This window comes from Pteropus alecto, unplaced genomic scaffold (assembly GCF_000325575.1).
Source record: "Pteropus alecto unplaced genomic scaffold, ASM32557v1 scaffold164, whole genome shotgun sequence".
In the NCBI taxonomy this organism is placed as follows: domain Eukaryota; kingdom Metazoa; phylum Chordata; class Mammalia; order Chiroptera; family Pteropodidae; genus Pteropus; species Pteropus alecto.
The window spans coordinates 166,933-167,581 of NW_006439568.1; positions in this window are offsets into that span (position 1 = coordinate 166,933).

Consider the following 649-nt stretch of genomic DNA (forward strand, 5'->3'; position numbering starts at 1 on the left):
TGACCAGAACTGAATATCCTACCGGTGTTCCAGCTGAAAGGCATTTCCAAAGCAGCATCTGCCACTTCTAGCCTGTGTCATAGAAGCCAAGTCCTACCAAGGAAAAGGGGTTTTGCAAACAACACTCACTTTTACATATTGGTCTGTGTCCTTCCTAATATTTCTTTCTTACAAGGTTTTATCTGCATTTTTGAATCATACTGCATAGCTGCTTTTGTAACCTGCCTTTATACTTAATATATTGCCATAAGCATTTCTTCCATTGAAATAGTCTTTGAAATTTTTATTTTAAATGGTGACGTAATATTTCATGCAAGTCAGATGGGTACTAGATATACTGGGGTGATCACTTTGTAAGTTATGTAAATGTCTAATCACCATGTCGTACCCCTGAAACTAATATAATATTGTATAACTGTATTTGAAAACTAAAAAATTATTTAAAAAAATATTCCATGCAAAAAAAAAAAAACATCAAGTTTACTTGTAATAAGCAGCATTCTTTTCACTTATGAAATACCTACTGAGTATTAAACTATATGCCAGAGGCTTTACACAAGTATCTCTTAACATTAGAACAACAATGCAAGCTATTATCATTCTGATTATAATGAAGAAACTGAAACTCAGAGACATTAAAACTTACACG